Here is a 23,127-nt window from a genome sequence, read left to right as displayed (position 1 = left end):
CACTAGGACTAGAAATAAAGCAAATGCGAGAAAGGGTGTACATATTACAGCATACCTTTACAATTTAAGTTACCTTTCTATGGATTGTTGTTTAAAGTATCAAATTATGAATCAAATTCTAACTAAAGTATCCTTTCACCCCTTCCTATCTTGATTGATAACTTTTCCCTTTTCTTTACTTTTCTCTTCCTTTTCCTTCTCTATGTCACTATAATAGTTGCATAGCACATTGAATCACATCATATATATATATATATATATATATATATATATATATATATATGTATGTATGTAATTTCTTTAGCTTCTCTCTCGAGACTTATATGTACTGTCATGTGCAAAGCTTAAGGAAATAGTAAAAGGACAGTAGTTGGCCTGAAAAAAATCATGTTTTAGTACACTTGGGAAGCTTTTTGTCAGAATCAGATACTTTTAATTAAGACTTACTGGAACCCGTCAGACCTCATTTTCAAGGAGCATCCTTTTTTACTCTCTCTTATGAGGTTATATCTTTGAGTATAATGTAGGAGTGTCTTAACCTAGGCACAAAACTTTGGACTCATTAGATGATAACTGGTTGTCCAATATAGAATTCATTACACAAGCGATTATATATGAACATAGTAACCTTTTAGCACACACAACTCAGAGCATATATAAGCAAAAAAACTGAATGAGAAAAAGTTTTGAAAGTGATGTTACCCAAGGAAGTATAGAAGGCAGTTGGAAAGTATTGTCTAGTAATGCAGGGATGGCTTTAAGGTAGGCCTCTCAAGATCCCCAGATGTCAAGATTGAACAGGTCTGGGAACATTCCTGGCATGTAGTACGGCCTGGGAAGAAGAATCAGGGGTGAAAGTAACATATTTGGATTTGCAAAAACGAACAACTCCTTTTGCCAAACATGTTTTTCCCCTCAGTGTTCAAAGAAGAATAGGAAATGCAATCCATATGGTTTGGACACACTTACGCTCAATTATGAAGAGCTTCAAGATATTTTCTAACTTCTCAAGGTTTTAAGCTCCTTTCCTCCCTAAAGAACAGGAAGTCTTAATTTTCCTAGCTTGAGGGAACTTGCAAATGCAAACGATTTATGTTGGCTTTTAATATGAGGGTGCATGGGTTTAAAGTCAGAAAGATTTGTTATAACCCAATGTCAAAACTATTGCCAGTGATGTGTGTGTGTGTGTGTGTGTGTGTGTGTGTGTGTGTGTGTGTGTGCTCTAGATTTGATATCTTTTAGAAAAATTCCAACTTGGTTTTTGTCTTGAAATGGAAGAGAACATATTTTGAAAGAAGAAAATGCAGGAGGGTTAGAATTTATAGAGGGATTATTATGGTTCCAGCCCAGTTATACAGCTGGACAAATCACCTCCATATGCTAACATAGCTCTGGGTATTTTTTAATTTTTTTCTTACATCTGTAAGAGGGAAGAAATCTCTATGTTAATAAGTACGCCATTTGATATTTTTTAGCTCTTATCTAATGACTTAGATGTGAGAAGATTGTCGTACTTAGGGCTAAGATTTTTTGTTTTTGCTGACTTTCATCTGACATGCCACCGATTTTTACATTTTTATTTGATTCACCAATAAGAATTGCTGCCTTATACCTGGGAATACAGTTCATTATTTCTACCAGAGATCATAAGAAGGATACTCTTTTCTGGAATCAATAAAGAAGGAAAGGTCATAATGGAAACTTAGACAAAAGATGGAATCACAAAGACATTGTGTTATAGCTTGTTTTACCAACCCTAGATACTGAGTGTTAGCAATGCTGCTCTACCTGGACACCTACCAACAAAATAATTAAAGGTGGATTTGATCCATTCAATTGCACAATATATGAAATGATTATAGTACCTCCCATGTTTGTACAATGTGTGTCAATATAAAATAAAACTTCGGCTCCTGTGTGTAGCTCGGTGATATAGGGCTTGCCTAGGATAAGCAAGACCCTTGATTCTGTCCTCAGTACTAAATAAATAAATAAATAAATATATAAATAAATAAATTTTATTTTACTTGTGTGTGTATTTGTCTGTCTGTCCATATATGTGTGTATGCATGCATGCATGTATGAGTGTACAGGAAAAGATGTACTGGGATGCTGGAAATTATGTGTTCAGAGGCCAAAAGAGTGTGTCAGACCCTCAGAGTTGGAGTTATAAGCATTTTTAGGACAACCAGCTTGTTAAATTGAATCTAAACTCTGATGTTTTCATGATTATGCAGAAAGTAGCCTGAAGCACCGAGCTATCTCACTAGGTCCTATTTTTAATGTTTTGAAAAGACTATATAAAAATATCTACCTATATAATCATATATATAATTATAATTTATGCCCTAATCTCAACTTCCACTCTCTCTGACTCCTTCTTATATGGAATCTGCAATTATTGACAGGTCAACCAAAGGTGGAAAGTTTTGACCACAGAAAATACCATGGTCATAAAACATACAAAGCCATACTTTCTCACTCTTCTCTGGTTTCTCAGTCACTTTCAAGTTCAAATAAAGAAGTTTATTTTATTTTAACCTTACATGTCTAGCTCCTGTGTGGTCTGATTGTCCGAAAATAGACATTTTTGTCTTTTATATTTGAGTATCTGGGTCCAACTAGTCTGTCTGGTATCATTCCACCTGTCTAGAAATAAACAGTAGGGATGCTTAAATGTAGGTCTCTTGGCACCACCAAGATAGTTTCTATCATTATTAGGACTCCTGCCACAGCTACTATGAAAGTTCTCTGCTTACATTGGCTGCAAGGATTATTTTCTTAGAATAGTCATAATACTAATTTCCTTGGTGAGGTTAAATTATTGAGAGATGGAGGCTGGCACATTCTGATTTAAGAACAATGACTCATTAACAGAAGAGTAATCATGTTAGAGACTTTGCACTAAAACAAAGTGATTGAAGTAATATCCAATGTGAACAGAACATGACTCAAGTCATTTAGCTTTAAGAATACCTTATTCTAACTGTGTAGCTTGGTTTCCATGTGGAATTCCTTACAGTGGGAGCTGGGACTGTCTCTGACTATATTATCTATCTTCGGGACTTTTTCCTCCTATTGGGCTTCCTGGTGTAGCCTCAATAGGAGAGGATGTGCCTAGTTTTAAGGCAACTTGATATACCAAAGCTGGTTGATAGCCATGGGAGGCCTCAACTTATTTAAGAAGAAAGGAAGGAGGAGTGGATAGAGGGGAGGGAAGATGGAAAGGACTGGAAGAAGACAAGAGAGGAGAAACTATGGTCGATATGTAAAGTTAATTAATTAGGTAGATAGGTAGGTAGGTAGGTAGGTAGGTAGGTAGGTAGGTGGGTAGGTGGTAAGGTGGGTAGGTGGGTAGGTGGGTAGGTGGGAAGGTGGGTAGGTGGGTAGGTGGGTAGGTGGGAAGGTGGGTAGGTGGGTAGGTGGGTAGGTGGGNGGGTAGGTGGGTAGGTGGGAAGGTGGGTAGGTGGGTAGGTGGGTAGGTGGGAAGGTGGGTAGGTGGGTAGGTGGGTAGGTGGGTAGGTAGATAATTAAATATTAGAGGAAAAGGGGAAACCTTGTTTTAGTTTAGATCTAAGATGTTCCCCAAAGGCCCATGTCTTAAAGACTTGTAGCCATCTCAGTTTTGTTAAAAAAAAAAGTAGTAAAACAAACCCTCAAGAGAGGGGAGTTAGTGAGAGACTTTAGGTCTTTGAGAATGTGTTCTTAGAGACAGTGAGTCCCGGGTTCCTTCCTTCTATTTCCCATTTTGATCACAAAGTAAGGAGTTTTTCCAGATCCTTCTGCCATCATTTACTGGAGCCTTCCCCCATTAAAGGCTGAAAAACAACACAGCCAACCAAGTATAGACCGAAACCTCTAACACTGGGAAAGAAAGTAAATAGTGCCTTTCTTAAGTTGATTATCTCAGGTATTTGTTATAAAAACAGAAAGCTATTGGCAGGTAACCACATGAGGAAGATCCTGCTTTTAGTTCCACTTTAATAATGAGAAAATATGATCTCAGAGTAGTTCAGCCACCTCCTAAAGTTGACATTATTAGTAAGATGTAGACAGGAAAAAGAACATGAAGCCTCTGAATACATATCCAGTGTCCTTTGTCTTACAAAGGTAATGTGTTGTGAGTATTTTGAAAGGTTAACACAGGTTTTTGAAAATCTATTGTTTTATACATCTCATTAACTCACTCCTTTCAGGAAAGAATTCTCTTTAGGCTGGTATAATGTTTTTTCTTCAGTTGATACTCCATAGTTTAGAACAAGAAATTTAACCTCTCTGAGGCATAATGTTTTTCATCAATGAACCAAAGATAATACTGCAGAGTATTGGTACATATTAAATAGGATAACACAAGTATTCTTTATATGTGGGAAGATGTGTTATCCTTCTGGAGCTTAAATCTAACTGTGAGTCCACAGAAACCTAGAAAGCTCCTCTATGTTACAAAAAGACAACGTCTGAAAGATATATTTAGGAATATATAGGAATTGTGAAGCAAAGAAAAAATGCACTTCATTATTGTTAAAAGTATCATTTTACTCTGGCAGTTCTTTCTAGAATCTCAAATTAAGCAGGAAAATTGACAGTACGTTTAAATCCATCCTTTCTTTAGAAAGGATGTCAGCGCATAACTGAACAACTGTTTCTTTGGACACATTTCTGAGATCAAGTTAAGTTAAATAAGCCCTTTAAGTTAGAAAATTATTTATTTGAACAGCATCCCTAAACATGTACTTTGTGTACAATGCTAAGACAGGAAGGTAGGGGAAAGATAAAGAACAGTTCCTACATTCAAGAAACTACAATTAAGGATGTAGTACATAAAACTAAAGGTGAATCATGAGAAGTTTTAAGGCATCATCAAGGAGAACAGCATCTTAAGGTCATTGTAAGCCATTGAAGTTTTAAACAAGGGTGCGGCCTAATCAGATTTGTATTTTATGTGGATCACTAGTTGCAGTGTGAAGAATGGATTGTAAAGAACAAAACACTGACTTAGGCAAACCATTCAGAAAAAAAATGTTGCAATAACGTGTGAGATGATGACAATCTGGATGGAGTTACCAGCAGTGGACACAGAGAAAACCATACAGCACAGCCCAGGTGCAAAGACTTCTTATCTTATCAACAGGACAGAAAAGCAGTAGGGAAGTAATTTTCAGGAAATACAGGAGCAAAGTCTCAAAGCCTTCACTAGAGATCTGACTATAGCCTGACTGAGTGTACAAAAACGTGTTGAGAGAATTATGCATTGAGTTTTGGTTGGTTGACTTCTTTACAATGGAATCTCACTACATGATCTTGGCTAGTCTGGAGTTCACTTTATAAACCAGACTGACCTTAAATTCAAAGAGATTCACCCATGTCTGTTTTCATTTATTAAACAATGCTAGCTGTATATTTTTTATGAAAGTACACATGCTGTAAGTAGCTGAGAAGAAGAGGTCAGGGAGAGAAAGGAAAAGGAAGAGGAAGCGGAGGAGGAAAGAAGGAGGAAAAGGGAAGATAATGAAAGGAAAGGGCATTAGATTTCACTTGATTTCAGTATGATTTAAGGCTAAAGGAACACTGAGTTTCACATCCTACTCTTTTTTTTACAGGCAGTATTTTATTTTTTTCCAAGATACCTCATCCCATAATCCTTCTCCCATTCTGACTTCCCTTTCTTCTCTGAGGCAGGCAGGGACCCCTGGGTATCCTCCACCCAGGCACATCAAGTATCTACAAGGCTAGGTGCTTCCTCTCCCACTGAGGTCAGACAGGGCAGTACAGTTACAAGAACATATCACAGGTACAGGCAATAGCTTTTGGGATAGCCCCTGCTCCAGTTGTTCAGGACCCACATGAAGAAGGAGCTGCACATCAGCTACAAATGTATAGGGAGGCCTAGGTCCAGTCTATGCATACCTTCTTCTGGTGTGTCTTAAGACATCTACAGTGTACTCATATATATAAAATAAATAGATGATTCTTTTTAAAAAAAGAATAATGGATGCAAAAGAATCGAGACATTCTTATTTCCTGAAATCTTCATAGGTGACCACCTATGCATTGTTATAATGGAAGTGAGTTTCATGCCAGTCAGAGCTATATGGCAAGGGCAAATCTTTTTCTTTTAATTTTTAAATTAAAATCACAAGAACAACAATGTATTGACAGGTAGCATGATATCACTTACCTTGCATGTAGACAGAAGGTTAACAAGTCACAAGAGTCTTTGTATCTATTTAGTTCCCTCTGTTTATTATGCTATTCTCTCCTCTCACCACATCCTCATGGTGTGCTCACATTTGGACTCATTCACTGCTGGGAGAAAGCTTCTTCTGACTCCATAGAGAGGAGGCTGTCTCCCCTGCCCTTGCTTCTGTGGCACCAATCTCTTATCTCTCTCAGAGTACTTTTAGCAATTTGCAAACATGACACTTATAAATGTGATTAATTGGTTCTTTGTCTATGACCCCTGCCAAATTGTAAGCTTCACAAGGAAAGCACTCAAGTCTCTACATGCTCATTTCTTTTTTAGAAATGTATTATTTTATGTTTTTCCATGTCCTGATAACTTGTATGCCTATGCAAGAAATACATGGTGCCCTCGGGGACCAGAGAAAAAAAGGCATAAGATTGCCTGAAACTAGAGTTAAAAATGTTTGTGATCTGCCATGTGGGTGCTGGGAGCATACTATGGGTCATTTGCAAGAGCATCAAGTGTTCATAACTGTTGAGCCATTTCTCCAGCTACTCTGTGTGTGTGTGTGTGTGTGTGTGTGCACATGTATTTACACATTACATCGCATATGCCATTATCCCCCCATGTCCTTGGATAATTGATTGTAGAATACTCTAAAGACACCAAAATTCTCAAATTTATTATTTAAAATATGGTACTTCTTATATAAACTATGGGCATTCTCCCATATAATTCAAATCATTTCTGCATTATTTACAGCATCTGATATAATGTAAGAAAGAGGTCATAAATTTGAAATGGAATGATAGAAAGACATGGAAGGAAATGAAAGAGGGAGAGGTGTGAGTGATGTAGACATTTTAAATTAAAAATAATATAATGTAAATAATATATAAATGGTTGTTATGCCATATGTTTGTAAGTTTGTGTATCAATAGGATCAGATTATTGTTTCAATATGTTCTTTGCACACCTAGATAAGTACAGACATGAAATTCTATGTCTATCTATGACTATGGCAGATGGACTTTAGTAGGTATTTGATAAATACATGTTGAATCTTCTTCAATATACACAAAGGATGTCATTAGATTGTGATAAAATAGGAAATCTCCCCAGGAATTTCAGTGTAACCATCAAGACAGATCACAGATTCAGAACATGATACAGCAGAGGCATTCCTTGTTTCAAACTAAATCGCTATTTCCACTCAACTTTCATTGATCTTTTCTTCTCCTGATATACTTGGGCTAGTTTCCATTTATAACACACTAGCTTACATCTCTAGTCTTCCTGACCATTCTGTACAGTTCTCTTCTCTTTCAATCAGGACAGAGTTAGTTTCTCCAGTAATTCTTCAACTGGGAATTTTAGTCCTTGGGGTCATGTTCACATATAGTGAACCCTTCGCTTCAAAAAAATTCCAAACTGGATTTTCTCAATAACTGTTTTATATCAAAGACAGCTGTGAAACAAAGTTCATGGTAATTTGATAATTTATTCAAATGCATGTTGTTGTTGTTTTTTAAATTTTGTCCATTCAATAGATGATTTGTTTTCTGTTGGATTTCTAGCTAATTAGATTGCTTGGTTTGTTTAAAACAATTGTCCTCTGGCATAATTTACAATGGTGAAGATTATACTCCTGCAATGACTTTCTTTCCTCTTTTCATCAAAATAAAGAGACCACTGGATCCAAAATTACAAGCTTCCACATGATTTGCCAGTTCTAATGAGTCATGACTTCCCTTAAGGACATGGCTTCTAGTGTACTTCAATATAATTCTGGAAAGCAGCAGAGAGGTGAAAATGTTGGGTATGTAATGTGGAGCTCCTGAAGAAGACATTAGGGTGTTGTTAAATGCACCAGGCAGAAATAGGAAGTTGAGAGGTCTATGTATGGCATATCATTAATGCTACGCTCTGACAGAATTTTTTAACAGAACTTTATTATAATTGCTTAGAGCCTTAGAGTAGATTTTGTGGATTTCACAATGATCCGACATGATCTTATCTGGGACACAGAATATTATATGTCAGTGATTTATGAGGCTGCATCTGTCTTTTCACTAAAGAGCCAAAAAGAATTACACAACATATAGCAAACTAAAATTACAGCCAATGAAGTCATAAATTTCACATTTCATCCAAACTATGTAAAGATAATGTTTTTTTCCTACATTCCATTGTCTTTAGATTATATATTAACTGGCAAATGAACACATAAAATGGTATGCATTGATGTAGTACTACATGACACTTTCATGCTATATGTGTATATTGTGTAATATTGAAATCAGCTTAAACATATCTGTTTTCTGAAATATTGATCATTTCATTATGGTATATGCAATAAATATTCTTTTTCTCACTTATCAAGCTCTTTGCAATATGAACATCATCTATAGAATTTTTAACCCTATAGAGGGCATGGGGAATAGGGAGACAGCTCAGTCTGTAAGGTGACTGCCATGGACCCAAATTCAGATCCTCAGTAACCATGTACAAGCTAGCATTTAACCTCAGCACTGGGGAGTCAGAAATAGGCAGATCCTTGGAGCTCAGGGGCCAACAACCACAGCTGAACCAGTGAACTCCAGGTTCAGTGAGAGATCCTGTCTCAAAACCACAAAGTTGTAAGCTATTAAATAAGACACACTAATGTTAACCTCCAGCTTCCATAATCAGATGACACACGCACTCTCTCTCTCTCTCTCTCTCTCTCTCTCTCTCTCTCTCTCTCACTCACTCTCTCTCACTCACTCACACTCATGCTCACACATGCACACACATAAGCACAACGGCACATGTATACATAATTTTTTTTTATTATTATTATTATTTTCTTTATTTACATTTCAAATGCTATCCCGAAAGATTCCCATACCCCTCCCCTCACCTCTGTTCCCCTACCCACCCACTCCCACTACTTGGCCCAGGCCTTGCCTTGTGCTAGGTCATATGGAGTTAAAAGACAAAGAACATGGGATTTTCATGTTAGCATACTTTCATTCCAATTCTACATCCACCATTTAGCCGTGAGTGACCTTCGTGTAAGCTTCATAGTCTCTTTAGTCCTTAGGTGTTTTTATCAGGCATGTGGAAATCATGTCACATCCTTTATAGGGTCTTTATGCTAAATAAAATAACATATGAAAATATCTGGAACACTGTTTGGCTTGGGGAATAATGCACTTTTTGAATATTATTGCTCTGTTCTTTTTGAAATAATTTGGCATGAAGTTATGAAATTTTTATTTTCCATTTCATTTCAGTAGACATCAGTTTGTTGGAAGAGAAATTTAATATATTGCTTTGAAATCATCAGCATTCTTGGGAATGCATTCCTATTTCACATAGGATCAAATTCACATTGTTTTACATTCTAAAAATTATAAAAATGAGGAATTTTAATCTTTACTATAGCTGTTGTTTCTGGCAGCATGTTATCAAGAAATAGCCCAAAGTCTCAAGTAACAGAATTTAAATATGCCTCACTGATTTATGTAATAAAGAAGATACTGATGGAGTTTTCCTGAAAAGAACGAATAAACAAATACGGGCTTCTGTGGAGGGAGATTTGGTTTTCTTCAGAGATGCAGTCCGCAAGAGACTCCCATTGCTCCAGCAGATGACTCTCTACCCATCCACATACTGGCAGCACTAAGTGAACTTAGTAGGTTTTAATTTGGGAGAGAGAATGATTTGGGAGTTAAGGATGAAATTGTACAAGAGAGAATGGTATGCGGAATGGATCAAAACACATTATATACATATATGTAATTCTCTTAAAAACAGAACCATCTCTCCAGCTCCATACGTAATTCTCAAATCATAAAAAATTTGGGGGAAATATTAGTTTTTGCTGTATAAATTGCAGTTATAGTTTCTTGATATTTTCTGGGTACAGTTTTACTCTTTGCTGAGAGGCACAGCCAGAACATCTCCTGGCATTCCTGTTGTCCCTGGTCCCTCCTCCTGCTGACTCATGCTGTGGAGGCTGAAGCCTGGCTGACTCTGTTAGTTCCACCACTGCTGATTCCTGTCTGCTATCACAGCTCTACCAACCTGGACTGCCAGTATATCTGTGAAGTGTTTGTGAGTGGATAGAGCTGCCGCTGCTAACCTGTGAACTGAACTGATGATATCCAGACAACACAGAAGGGAGTTGTTCCAAAGAGCCTTTCTAAACAGGTCTACTTCCCCCATATTCTTTCTTTTCCACTACCTCTGTTGGGCAGTGGGCTAAAAGGGAGATTGAAGCATTTAAGAACCATCATTAAAAGTATACATTGAAAAAATTAAAGTTACAATTTAGAGCTTTATTGTGCTTTATACTTTAATTACATGTTTCCTTAGCAATTAGGAAGATAAAAGGTTTTCTATATTCAAGTTTTTAAAGATATGTAAATTGGGTCAGACACGGTGGCATGAGGTATAACTGTAATTCCTGGTTACTTGAGATGCAGAGATTGAGTTCAAGGTTATTTGAGATACATAGTGAGACCAACACTCAAAGAAAAAAAAAGTAGACCCAGAAACGCAAATACAGAAATACAGTACGTATTCACTTATAAGTATATATTAGGTAAATGATAATCAAGCTACAATCCACAGACCCAGAGAGGTTAGGTTACGAAGTAGGCTCAGGAGATGGATGCATGGATCTTCCTGGGAAGGAGAAATTGAATAGAATTGGGAGATGAACGTGGGGGAATGGACTTGTGGGAACAGGAGCAGGAACAGGATAGAATCAGGTATAGGGGAAAGTGATGGAGGAAAAGAATGATGGCAGAGACAGCTGGAATTGGGGGAATTGGGGGTGTGGTGTGGAAACCTAGTAGAGTGGAAATTTCCTGGAATCTGTAAGAGTGATCCTAGTGAGGACTCCTAATTATTAAGAAGTCTCAAGTGGCCAGCTCTTGTAGCCAGGCAATCCTGTGTACAGGGAAAGGGGTGCTGTATATATCACTAGACAACCCAGACTGATGCTAGGACAGAGGGTCATTCTCTAAAAACTGGCAGTTGAGCCAAATTGCCAAGAACAACATCCACATAGTTCATTGAACAAGAGAGGTCAAGCTGGTACCTGCACGGAACGTTTACACCTATGTTCTTGTCTCCTCGGTGTGGGAAAGTATTCTACAGGCTATGAAAACAAACAAACAAACAAAAAACCTGAACACCAACCCAGCTATAAAACTCTCAACCTACACAATATATCCTGCCTGCAAGATATGTTATAGCAATGGTGGTGTAGAACTTGTAGGAGTGCCCAACCAATGTCTGAGCTCATTTGAGGCACACTCCACAAGAGGGTATCCATGCCTGACATTGCTTGGATGTCCAGGAACTGGAGACTGGGTACCCCAGAGACATAGGATAGAACCAAATATAACTGGCAAAAATTGAATTAATTCTTAGTGATATTCTGCTATACTCATAGATTGGTGCCTTGTCCAGTTGTTTTTTTGTTTGTTTGTTTGTTTGTTGTTTGTTTTGGCAGCAGATGAGAACTTGTTGGGACACACAGCCAGACATTAAGCACAAAGTATAAATTGGAGTCCTTCATCATGTCTCTCTCCTCTGAGATTGGAGAACCCCTTGAAAGAGAAGGAGGAAAGATTGTAGGAGTCAGAGGAGATGGAGCACACCAGGAGAACATGGCCCAATAAATCAACTGTGCATGGGCTCACAGAGGCTGGAATAGCAAGCATAGGTCCTGCATGAGTCTGCACCTATATATTATGGCTCTGAGCTTGGTGTTTTTGTGGGACTCCTAACAGTGGGAGCAGGTGTGTCTCTCACCCCTTTTGCCTGTTCCTGGGCTCTTTTCCTTCTGTTAGGTTGACTTTGTCCAGCCTTGATATAAGGGCTTTTGCCTTGTCATAATGTATCTTTTCTTTTGTGTTTGAAACAAAAAAAACCATAATAAATCTTTTTTGATTACTCTTTTCAGTATATAATTTTGTAGACTTCTATGGATCTTTTTATGAGAGGTAGGCAGGTTAAAGCAGGGTCTGAAATAGGCTAGACTGACCTTGAACTTGAATTGTAGCTGATCATGAATTTGAACCTTCTCATTGCACTGCCTCCACCTCCTATGTACTAAAATGACAAGCATGCTCCACCATGGCCAGTCTGCATCCCATTTACTATCCGAGGAGATAGGTGTGCACACCTGACTGATAAACTTGGTTTAAAAAAACTATAGCTGCACTATTATATTGGTTCTGACTTTTTTTTCTCTTGTAAGACTGCCTGAAGAATGCCATGGATTAGCTTCTGTTTCTCAGTGTCACAGGTTATACATGGGCTGACATGTGAAAGAGAAGGGCTATTCTAATCTAATTCATCTAAGACTGGGTGAGTACATTTAACTAATTCTGGGGATGAGTTATCAAGCTCCTATATTTAACAGATCTACAGCCAAATCTTCGAACAAGGTACTTGTTACTAATAAAGTTGATATATTCACACCTAGATTATTGACTTGTATATTTCTCCAGTCCTAGGGTAGAGGAGAGGCACATTTATTGTATGTATTTCCTTACTTCTTCTAGGGAGTACAACAAGGACGATGATTGGTTTCTTCCCTAGTTATAAATTTAAAACACCACTCAAGAGACAGGTAACACATTTCTGTCTCTAACATCTTTTCCTTACTATGTGTTGCAAGATTGCAGCTAATGGTCTTCTTCACATTTATTATGAGGAAATTGGCATTTAAGGCTGGAATGTTCTTTGCAATGACTGGTGCCAACTTTTTTTCTAGCGAATTATGGGAAGAAAGCCAAATCAATGAAACAGCTGAGGAAAGGTTGATATACAAGAAAAATTAATGTTCGCAATTTGGAAATGGACTGGAATAGCATACAATGCTTGGCGTCCAAAAAAGAATTCTCTTTTACATGATTAAAAGAACGTTTTGAACCAGAACCAAACACAAATGTGGTGCTAAATAGAATTCAGATGGTCACCTTCGAACCCTAAAGGGAGGGAAAGCAGCACTCTTGCTTCATTTTGTTGTTGTTTAGATCAATTTCCTAATTTATGGGTAGGAGTGTTTGGCCAGCATGAATGTATGTCCACCATGTGCATGCCTGGTACTGGAAAAGTTCAGAAGAGGGGAATGTTTCCCATGGAACTGGAGTTATGGCTGTTTGGAAGCTACCATGTGGGTGCTGAGAACTGAACCCCATTCCTCTGCAAGAGCAAAGACTCTTAACCATTGAGCCATCTCTCCAGTCTCTAAATTTTAATTACTGGTAAAATAAAGGCAATCAATAGTTTGGAAAGGTTCTGAGTTCTTTAGTACTAGGTTAATGCTAATTACTTTTAGTAATAAACTACTTGACAGTGAGTGTCAAGGGTTTTACAAAGGCCAAAGGCTACTCCTATTTCACCATCTTCTTATGTTGCCAACAAAACCAGACTCTCTTTGATTTCTTAGGCTGCAGACTATAGGGAGAAGCTAATAAGAGCAACTCTATGGTAATATGCCTATCTCTAGTAATAAATATGTTCATATGAACATCATCTCTTCAAAGCCACTCTTTGTGGATTGATTCCAGTGATGCTACTATTCCACAAAATACACTCACACTCCTCCTTGGCAATTATACATTTTTGCATTTGATGGTAAGGATTGAACCTTGGGCCTATTGCATGCTAGGTAAGCATTCTCCCAATGAGCTATATCACCATTTTGCTATCTTTTTTCAAAATAATGACTAACTACATATATCATGCAAATCATGTGTACACAGATAAATGTGGTTTTCTAAGTGCACACAACCATGTGAGCAACACACAGATAAAGAAGTAGAGCATGTTTGGACAATGGGAAAGCTCTTTGTCCTCATTATCAGTTATTGTCTGCTTCAAAAAGGAACCATTCATTTTAACAATATTAATATACATTTGAAGTGGTGATTTTTGAACTTTGAATAAGTGGAATCACACATTATGTGAGAAGAGTCTCTGGATCCTGTACTTCAGCATCATGGTTTTCCTGAAATCTCACCTCTTTTATGAGCAATTAGTTCCGTTCATTTCTATATGGCGTTATTTTACATAAGTATACCCCAGGTTATCTATGCATTCTACAAGGGAAGATTTAGGGCAATTCCCAGTGTTTAGTATTGTATTATTTTCTAATGAAGATAGAAATGCCTACAAAAGACAACTTTCAAGGTGAGGCTGGCACATGGCTTTTTAGTGGACAAGAATGCTTGCTACACAAGCATGAGTACTTGAGTTCTAATCCACAGCATTCATAGAAAAAGATAAGTGTGATCACCTGCACTTGTCACCCCAGCGAAGTCTGAGACTAACACAGAAGGATTTCTGAACCTTACTGGTTACCAACCTAGTTCCAAGTTACGTGAGAGAGCCTGCCTCAAGTAAATACAGCAAAGAGTGACATGGTAATGCATACTTCAATGTCATGAAACGAAAGAAAACCAATGAAAGTAAAATAAGATAGCACTTATCTACTTAATTTCAACATGATAATTAATGTAGTGGCAGTGGGTTATCCTTCCGTTCTGTATTTCCCTAATGACTGAAAATGCTGAACGCTAATTTTGTAGTTACTGATATTAACTTTTTGCATCTTTTAAGCCCTCTGGACCATATTTTGTTGGCTTCTTTTCTTCTTGATTTGTGAGAATACTTTATATAATCCAGATACAAGTCATTTGTCATATTTATGTGGAAGGAGAGAACAAACCCCTTAACACTGTCCTTCTGATCTACATATATAAGCCATGGCACCTATGCCCACTCATACATACTACACACACACACTCACACCAACTAATCAATCAACCAACTATAAATATCAATCAAATCATAAGCTAATAATTAACTATAAATTTGTGGTATAATTATAAATTAGTGGTAGATCAATTTTGGTTAATAAAAAATAATTAAATAATTAATGTTTATCTTTTAAAAGAACACCCTCTAGGGAGATTCAGGAACCAGGAGTCAGGAAATAGCCAGGAACAGTGATAAAGTAAGAATGGATGCTTAATCCATCAGGATGACTGTAGTGGACAAACTACTCTTGTTTCCTTCTATTTCATACTTTAACACAAGGTCAGAGTCACTGCTGTCATTGTTTTAAATGGACATGATGTCTCAGCTGCTTTGTCTGACAGAATATCTACATCCTCAGTACAGTTTCTACCCTTTATGGTTTTCTGTACCTCCCTGTCTTATATGTTGTATGTGATCTTCAGGAACAGATAGTATACTACAATACTAATTGCAAAAGAATCTAAAAACTAAACCTTTGTGTCTCAGCCTAATGTGGCAGAAGTTTAACTTGAGTCTGATTCTGGCAATAACTGTTTATTTGGCCTTAATATTTCAGGCCCTGAACATAGAATAACTTGTATATGAACCTCTTCCTGGCTTTCCTCAAGTTAATCCACTTAGATAAATAATTATGATGTCCAAACATTGATGTAGACCTAAGATCCCTGGCTTCCATCCACAGCATGAAAGGATAAAGCAAAGCTATGAGATGTCATCTCCTTACTTCTTGCCTTCCTCTTGACCGATGAGCTGTAATCTCTAAATCATAAATCTTTCTCAAGCTCATCTATCCTGTCCATTATTATAGTTTCTGCATTTGAGTTTCCTTAAAACTTGCACAGTCTCTGGCATCATGTAGTTGAAATGTTTCTCATCACTCCGTCTAGCATGAAAACATCACCTTCAAATCCCACTTTAGCTTCCTTTACAGCTGGCCTAATGTACTAGGGTTCCAAAGTTCTTTGGTCATAACTCTACCATGACATTAACAACATTCTGCTTTGCTGTGATTACTCACAAGATTTTTTTTCTCCCTCACAAATCTCTATAGCAAAATCCTCACCTTATTTCTTTCTTTATCCTTGGTACCCAACCTTCTATCATATACATAATAGAAGGCAAATGGCTACTGAACGGCTAGAAGCTGATCTTATACATAATCCAACTCTACCCTTCGATGGCACAATTATACTGATAATTCATCTTCAGTATTCTGGTTAATACACTCCATGAGTTTGATCTGAATTACAAAAAAAAAAAAACACATAAAAATCTACCATCTTCAAATTTTAAATTAACAAAGCAACATTATTAGATACACTCACAGTGTTCTGTAACTACCCACTATCCATGTATCTCCAGAGCTTTTCATCTTGTAAAACAGAAATACTACATCTATCTAACAGTTTCTCATTCTCTCACCCCTACCTCCTGAAAAACACAATTATCTTCGTCTCTTTGAATTTGAGGACCATAGGTACTTCGTATACATGGAGCCATAGAGTACTTGTCATTTTGTGGCCTTATTAACCTATTTTTAAACTCCAGAAATGCAGAAATGCAGCATTACTAAAAGAGTTTCAGGATGCCACAACTTTCAAATAAAAGTTTCTCCTGCCAGGGCATCTTCAAGTTTCAGGAGTTTCCCTAAGGAGTTCCTTATTTAAAGGGATAATGTACATTTTTCTTAATGGACACTTTCCAGATCCCTAGAGAAAAGACAACAGAGCAGCTGGCATTACCTAGGAGAAGAAATTCCAGTTTAGATATGTAAGCTTTTCACTTACACTGCTATGTGGGAAAAAATAAACAAGTGTCATGGAAGAGAGTAAGCAAAGTAAAGAAATACCAGAAACGTGATGCCAATCATTCAGGGGGAAACAGTTATGTCACCCCCAAATAATTATTTTACTAGTGAAAAGTTAAATTTTTTTACACAGTTTTCCTTGTTGGCTAAGATTGAAAATGGAATGTTTGCAATGTTCAAATTTTCCAAATTTAATGCCTACATAGATAAAATATCCAAATTGTAAAATTAATGAATGAATTCAAGCCGCCAGCCACCATATATTGACATCTCTTGTGGCTAATAATAGAAAGCAATCACTTCCTGATGACCTTGAAGTGCTACACAACTTGACCTTTACTACTCTGTTCATAATGTCTCCTACCATCCAGTTCGTTCTTTCTTTCTTTCTTTCTTTCTTTCTTTCTTTCTTTCTTTCTTTCTTTCTTTCTTTCTTTTTTACTGTTCAGCCTTCAGTGGTGACTGTGAGCTTCAGGCTATTTCTCCAATAACTGAATAAAGCAGGGTTTAGGAGCACCAGTCCTTTCTAGAAGTAAAACCTCTAAGAAGGATATACTAGAATGAACTCTTTTTGCTGATGTACAATGAAAAGGACTAAACACAAAAAACTTCAGAAAAACAAACAACAACAAAACCAGAAAGACAGCAACTGCCTTTTAATAGGTTTGTTTCATTTGTTTGGATTTCTTCATAGATTTTGGTTGATTGGTTGGTTGGTTGGTTGGTTAGTTTGTTAGTTGTTTATTTGTTCATTGTTGCAGTCCTGGTAGTTGAACCAGGGGCCTTGTACATGGTAGAAAAACACTCAGTCACTGAGCTGTATTTCCAGCCCTAGAACTTAATATCATCAGAGCATACTTTTGCATGTCTTGTCAAATCTGAGTTAATATATCTTGCTACAGATGTAATAAAATGTTATCTGTATGCCGGCTCTTCATGGTGAACCTCTAAATATCTAGTAGTAACCCTGAATATGAGCACTATTTTCACAGATGTATAAAGCATCTTTATTCTAACTGATCTTTACTTTCTTCTGAAAAATAGATACACCTTGTACTGGCTGGTTTTGTGTCAACACAGCACAGGCTGGAGTTATCACAGAGAAAGGAGTTTCAGTTGGGGAAATGCCTCCACAAGATCCAGCTGTAAGGCATTTTCTCAATTAGTGATCAGTAGGGGAGGTCCCCTTGTGGGTGGTGCCATCTCTGGGCTGGTAGTCTTGGTTCTATAAGAGAGCAGGCTGAGCAAGCCAAGGGAAGCAAGCCAGTAAGTAACATTCCTCCATGGTCTCTGCATCAGCTCCTGCTTTCTGACATGACCTACTTGAGTTCCAGTCCTGACATCATTTGGTGATCAACAGCAATGTGGAAAATGTAAGCTGAAAAAACCCTTTCCTCCCAAACTGCTTCTTAGTCATGATGTTTGTGAAGGAATAGAAACCCTAACTAAGACACACCTCAAGAGTAACTTCACTATTATCACAATAACCTAGATAATGACAAGTAAGTTCTGTGGTTACCATTTGGGAATGGTATATTTCAACTTGAGGACTACTGAACATAAAGGCCAAGAGCTCATTGTATAAAATTGGAAATAGAAAGGATGGGCATACAAGTGGAAATATATAACTACATTAGCAATAATTCCATTAGACAAAGTGCTATCCCTCCCTTTAGTCTGAATTCTTTTAGTAAAATTAGCACATTTGAATAAAGTGGCATTTAAAAGAACTTAAAAGGCATTAAAATGCTATGCAAAGAACATTAATATAATAGTAGGTAACATTAACTAGATGCCTTTCTGTTCTCTGCACTATGCTAAACATTTTATCAACGTTATCATAATCTCTTGGCAATCTTCACAGTAGGTCCTATTATCTTCATTTTATGATTTAGGTTAATCAATTTGCCCTGGAACATATAATTAATAAATAGCAGAGGTGAAGAGTGAGCTTAAGATCTGTCATATTTCAAAGCCCATGCTGTCAACTACTGTATTTATTGACATAGTATCACTTTCACTCTCTCTGTTGTACATGGGTTTATTTAGACAACATTCAGATACAGCACACTGAAATTTAAGCATGAAAGATGTACTTGAAAGAAAAGGAAAGGCAAGTATGCTGGTATAGCCCCAGTTACTCTAGAGGCTGAGGCAGAAGAATGGAAGATTAAGACATGCATGGTTACACAGTGAGGTCAAGGCCATCCAGAGCTTAGTAAGAACTTCTTCAAATTTTTTGAAAAATATTTTTCAAGAGAGAAAGAGAAAAAGGCCTGGGATTGCAGCTCAATAGTGTTCAAACACTTGGCTAGGGTGTGCAAGACCCTCAGCTCAACCCTCAATGACAGAGAGGAAAGGAAACAGAATAAATACCCCTTAACTGTGATTCAACTACAACCCTACTTTTACTTAAGTTTAAAGTGAGCATGGTTTGTGTTTTTTTTTCTCATTACAAGAAGCACCCTCCAACTGAAGGTCAAGCAGAAATATTCTGAAAATATCTACTTTAATAAGTCACACAGAAAAAATGGGCAAATTGTAATGATAATAAATGAAGTGGTTCTTTCGTGTTTCTTAAATATAATTCAAGAATGTACAACTCCTATTTAAAGCAAATATCAGGGCTATAAATACCACCCCATCAGGTATAGTAGCACAAACCTGTAATCCCAGTGCTCAGAAGGCATAGGCAAGAGCAAGGTCAGCCAGACCTCCATAGTGAGTTCCAGGACAACACGAGCTTCACAATTAGACAGTTTCACAAAAAAACAGAAGAGAAAGTAGGGACTATTCCTGTATTTTCAAAATAACTGCTTTAGTTAGTGGTATCACATATGCAAATACAGGTCAGGAACTTCCTTCTCATTCAGTCATGAATCTCTTCTGTTAGTTCTGGCACATAGTAAGTTTATCAGAAACCTAACAATTCATCCAGATTTGCTTCATGTTCAGTAAGCAGTTGTATTTACTTAACAATTTTTTTGAAATGGCACATGTTTTTAATTGTATAAAAAAAGAAAACTTGAACCTACAATTGTTTTTAATGCATATAATTTGCTCCTAAATTAGAGAAGTCCTAATCTGTCTCCAAGAATCACACATCAATCTCACTAATCCATTTCCATACCATTGACCACTAACTAGGACTGGGAGCCAGGGAAAGTGAATGGAAGAAACAAAATTATTGCCTTCCCCACCATGTTTGTGTATTGTTCTTATGCAACAAGGTGGACTTCATGGTATTTAATTGTTCTGTGATGACTTTCCCTGTAAACTAGAGGCAAAATAAAGTATGATGTCCATATCAACATGCTGTTCCAACCAACAAAATGTGTTGTAGTAAATGACTGCCTTAGATCACAAATGGTAGAACCTAAGCCATTTTTGCTCATTTCACTCATCATTGCTTAACTTCAGGGTTCAGCTTCCTAAAAGGTGTCTTCTAACCCCAAATATTCTTATTGTGTGATTTTGTTCCTATACTATTCAGAACTTCTGCATGACCCAGAATGATCCCTCTGTGTTCAGTAGTAACAAGGTCCTAAGGTAGACTGCCTACATATTCATCTGTCCTTGTTATTTGATATTATTGTACTTGAGCTGTTCTATTAAGATAAAGAGACACAGAGCCAGAATCCTGGATTAAAACCCACTCACTTAGGTAGTATCAAGAAAATTAGAGACAGCCTAATCTTAACAACATTTCTACAGATATGTGAGATGGGATGGATTTTCTAGAATGAGAAAGGGGCTATAACTTGGGGATAAGGGTCATTAACAGGGAAAGCAAATACAGGTCAGTGTCTGTAGTGGCTATTCCTGGTTGTCAACTTGACTATATTTGAAATGAACTACAATCCAGAATTGGAAGGCTCACCAGTGACCCTAATTTGGAGGCTGGGAGATAGAAGTTTCTGATCTGGATCTTGGTATGGAGAGCTTGAGGCATAGTGGCTATGGATTCCAGAAGATTAAGACAGGGAGATCTCTGAGTTCAAGGTCATCTGGGATTAATGGTATGGTATCACACACCTTTAATCTGGGCTACACCTTCTGCTGGGGACCATATAAGGACATTAGAAGAAGGGAGTCTTGTTCTTGCTCTTTCACCTGCTTGCCTTGTGAGACTAAGCAACTGCTAGATCCTTGGACTTCCATTCACAGCTACTACTGAACCATTGTTGGGAATTGGACTGCAGATTGTAAGTCATCAATAAATTCCTTTACTATATAAAGACTACCCATAAGTTCTGTGACTCTAGAGAACCCTGACTAATACAGTGTCTTAAGAAGGAAAAGGAAAGGTTTTTTGGTTTGGTTTGGGGACTATAGATGGGAGCCAAGCGTATGATTTTATCATTTTGGGTGATACATATTCTTGGGTGCTGGAAAAAGCACTGTCTCCATCTTAGCTGCTGTGAAAATCACTATCCCCAACTTGAAGAAGAAATGCAGATACAAACAGCTACTGAAATTAAACAATGTGGGTTTTTTCAATTTTTATTAGATATTTTCTTTATTTACGTTTCAAATACTATCCCAAAAGTCCCCTATTCCCTCCCCCCGCCCCGCTCCCCTACCCACCCAATTCCACTTCTTGGCCCTGGTATACCCCTGTACTAGGGCATATAAAGTTTACAAGACCAAGGGGCCTCTCTTCCCAGTGATGGCCAACTAGATCATCTTCTGCTATGTATGCAGATAGAGACATGAGCTCAGGGAGTACTGATTAGTTCATAATGTTGTTCCACCTATAGGGTTGCGGACCCCTTCAGCTCCTTGGGTACTTTCTCTAGCTCCTCCATTGGGGGCCCTGTGTTCCATCCAACAGATGACTGTGAGCATCCATTTCTGTATTTGTTAGGCACTGGCATAGCCTCAAAAGAGATAGCTATATCAGGGTCCTTTCAGCAAAATCTTGCTGGCATAGGCAGTAGTGTCTGCGTTTGGTGGCTGATTATGGGATGGATCCCCGGGTGGGGTAGTCTCTGGATGGTCCATCCTTTCATCTTAGCTCCAAACCAATCACAAAAGATGTCACTTGATATGCACTCACTGATAAGTGGATATTAGTCCAGAAATTTAGACTACCCAATATACAATTTACAAAACAAGAAAATCAAGAAAAAAAGAAGACCATCGTGTGGATACTTCATTCCTCCTTAGAATAGGAAACAAAATACCCATGGAAGGATTTATAGAGATTAAACAATCTTATACATGTGCAATGTGCTAAAAATACAGTAGATGAAACAAAGTATAATTGCACATAAATATTAAAGTGGAAACTTTAAATATTTATTTTTTAAAAGGTCACATTCACAAAAGGTAAGGCTAAATAGGACAGAGATGGCATTATAATTTCTGTTGTACGAGATGCTTCAAATCCAAGAGAAATTTTCAAACAAAATAGAGCTCTCTCAACCACATTTATGTGCTGATAGAGTAGGGATAATGGAAGTTGTGTAAATCACATATGGGTCCTAACTATTAATATTTGTATGTATGTAAATATTGTGTGAAGGTGAAAGTCAGCATAGCTCATGAAAATTCATAGATCAAAGAAAGAACAGTACAGGGCAACGGGATATATGTGACATGAAAGCAAAGAGTGGGAGACTGAGAGTAAGAGGGTGCAAGGAATGAGACACCTTCTGCATTCAAATAATGACTTAACTGTGAGCCCCTGCTATAACTTTTCTTTTATGTGAACCACACTACTGAAGTGAAGAAAATCTCAGTGTCTGTGGTCAGGAAATTGGCAGTGGATGGTGTTTTGAGACAGTAAAAAAAATGTCTACTACTATCTCCTGCCACAATCAGACAAGAAAAGGAAAAGGTGAACAGATTCCTTGTTTAAGCACATACTTTAGTTATATCCAGGACAAAGCTAGGAAGGTGTCTCACTGATACCACAAATAAAAAGACTTCTGAGTACACAGGGACTCCATTGTTCACCATTACCCTCAGATTGGATGCTTGCCGATACTAACAATATGCATTATACATGTGTTCTGTTAAAACAGAGAAGTCTAGGAGATAGAGCAAAGCAGCAGTGGTAGATAGATGAACATGTGTTCCATTACTGAATACTCAATTTCATGCAGAAAGCAAGACATTGAGCAGCCTCATTCTATTAAATTTGTGGTTTGGAGTAAGATTTTTATCCCCTGAGCCTTTATCTGTTCTGCACAAAGTTCTCTGCTCAAATGTACATTATAAAAATCAGTTATGGTCCTCTGTGAAAACACTGCAAATAGAAATGTAAGGTGCTTCTGTTCTTTCTGGAAATCAAGAGGTTCTA

This window comes from Mus pahari, chromosome X, assembly GCF_900095145.1.
Source record: "Mus pahari chromosome X, PAHARI_EIJ_v1.1, whole genome shotgun sequence".
Classification (NCBI taxonomy): Eukaryota; Metazoa; Chordata; class Mammalia; order Rodentia; family Muridae; genus Mus; species Mus pahari.
This window is presented reverse-complemented; position numbering follows the sequence as displayed.